The following is a 2462-nucleotide window of genomic DNA, read 5'->3' as shown; positions in this document are numbered from 1 at the left end:
CTGGTTTCAGCAGAGCACGGCGCTGCGTGCTCAGCACACCTCCTCATTCAGGCGGAGATGTACGCCAACTCTTCTCTGGCCCACAGTGCATCAGAGAACGTGACCCTCATCCCTACCAGGTGTATCAGCCTCTTGGTCCTTGTCCTTGCGACCTGACAGCCAGGGCCTGTGATGTCCACTGCTGCTGTGACCAGGACTGTTCCTGGGCTGCTAAGCAGCTGTTCCTAGGCGCCTGTCTCCCGGGCATGTTCGGGGGTGAGGTCAGCCCTCCCTTCGACCAGCTGTGCACTGAGGGGACCGAAGGCCACGTCCCTGACTGGTTCCCCCTCCTGGGCGTGCAGTCCTCGCTGGACAACTCACCCTTCCTCGGCTACTTCTATCACGGCACTGTTTCCCCGAGACACTGCCCTGGTTTCGAAGCCTCTCTGTGTGCTGTCCCCAGACTCTCTCCAGACTCTGGTTACACACAGGGAGACCCGATCCGGACCACGGAGAAGGACGTGTATTTTACTGTGCTGCAGGTGTCACTGGCTGGGCAGTGTATGCGTGATGCCCCTGTGGGCTTTCTGCAGAGCTTTGGTGCAGACTGCGCCACTCACCTGGATGCCTACTGGGAGCGTGGCAGCACAGGACCCGCCAAGGTCCAGGGCAGGCCGCTGGAGCCCCAGTTACGCCTACGGTGACCTACGAGGCAGCAACTGACCCGGGCCGCTTCCTCACCGCCACAGAAGTGCTTCTAAGCAGTCCCCTGTCCCCCAGGAAGGTGACGGTGGACGAACATTACGTGTTCAGATGGGACAACAACACAATCACGGGACTCAGTGTCAGAATCGTCCAGGCGGAAATCAGTGCCCACCAGACAGGAATATTCACGCAGAGATTCACAGTGAAGTTTTTAAACCATCACAGTGGTAATGAAAAGGAATTATCTGGAAACCCCGGTTACCAGCCTGGCAAGCCCGTCCTAGCCCTGAACGCCAACGCCACGAGTAATGCTGAGACTCTCCATGTTTGGCAGTCAGCTGGAAGGAGTTTGTGCACCTCCGCAGCCCTCAAGCCTGTTTGTTCGGTGAAAACGTGCAGTCACTACCTTCTTGAGGTTGGGATCCGCGAAAACTGCACCCGGCTCAGGGAGCGCGCGGCCGAAAGGCTGGGGTCAGTAGTGCCAGCAACACATGTCGCAGCAAGAGGCAACTCCGATTCCAGCGACCTGGCCGACGGCTGGCTGGAAATCCTGCGTGGAGATCCCCCCAACACCAGTGGGGACCCCGCTGCCAGCGGCGCCCTGGGCGCCTGTCCTGCTGTTCCCGCCCAGCTGCACATCCGCGTCCTCTTCGCAGATACTGGCGCAGTGGAGGGCGTCGTGCAGCAGGAGATACTCGGCGTGGAGACCAGGGTCGCCACCGCGGACTGGCAGTACCAGTGTGGGCTGACCTGCGAGGATACGGCCGACCTCTTCCCTGTTGCTGTATCCGTCCGATTTATCAAAATACCTGCGCAGCCGCCCAGCCCTCTGACAAGATTTCAGCTCAATTTCACAGAGTACGACTGCAACCGAAACGATGTGTGTTGGCCACAACTTCGATATCCACTGACCCGATGTTATCAAGGGGAGCCAGACTCGCGGTGTGTGGCCAAGGCCTTGCAGCTGGTGGCGTTCCTCCTGCTGGCTGTGCTCCTCAGCAATCCCTGGGCGAGGGTGTGCAGAGCCCGGCGGCCAGCTGCTGTCTACCATTAGGCCTTCTTCGAGGCCTTACACATTTCCTCCTGCGGTCTGTGGTCCTGTGCTCCTCCGTCATAGTTTAATAAATGAAATGTGTGGGGCTGGTGAGATGGCTCAGTGGTCTAAAGCACCTACTTATATACAAGCTTAGCAAAGCACAGGGACCGCGGTTCAATCCCCCAGCACCACATGCCAGCCAGCCCCGCCCCCTGGTGGGCTGAGCTGGCTACACACACCCACACAGACACACACACACACACACACACACACACACACACACACATAAATAAAATTTTTTAAAAAATAAATGAAATGTGTTATTTTTATTTAAAAAATGGTTAGGATAGGTATATAGCTACATTCTCTTAATGAATAGAGGGATTTATTCAAATAGTGCTTGTAAATAGGATATCATGTCTCCATCTTGTACAGCAAATAACCACTAGGAAGAGAGCATGCAATGTGTTAATTATTGAAACTGTCCTACCAATTTGATTTGAAACTGTCTCAATGCTATTTGTTTCTCAATACAATTACGGGAAAAAATATTTTTTAAAAATCTTGGCTGTGTCCTTACCTGGTCTTTCCTCTGAGTTCCTCCTCCTTGTACATAGACATCAGTCATGTTAGATTGAAGGACAATCTTATACTCTTGTTCAATCCCATCAACTTTAAGGCCCTTGTTGCCAAAATACAGATACAGTGGGGTTAGTGGTTCAATGTGTTACTTTTGGAGAAA

The 2462-nt window shown here is 54.0% G+C and overlaps 1 pseudogene; it reads left to right on the top strand.

Moving 5' to 3' along the window:
* The first annotated feature begins 6 nt into the window (after positions 1-6).
* Positions 7-1772, top strand: LOC101565713 (annotated as a pseudogene).
* The last annotated feature ends 690 nt before the right edge of the window (positions 1773-2462 follow it).

This window comes from Octodon degus, unplaced genomic scaffold (assembly GCF_000260255.1).
Source record: "Octodon degus isolate 3935 unplaced genomic scaffold, OctDeg1.0 scaffold00023, whole genome shotgun sequence".
Classification (NCBI taxonomy): domain Eukaryota; kingdom Metazoa; phylum Chordata; class Mammalia; order Rodentia; family Octodontidae; genus Octodon; species Octodon degus.
The sequence above is the reverse complement of the archived record's forward strand: the minus strand, read 5'-3'. Positions and strand labels throughout refer to the sequence as shown.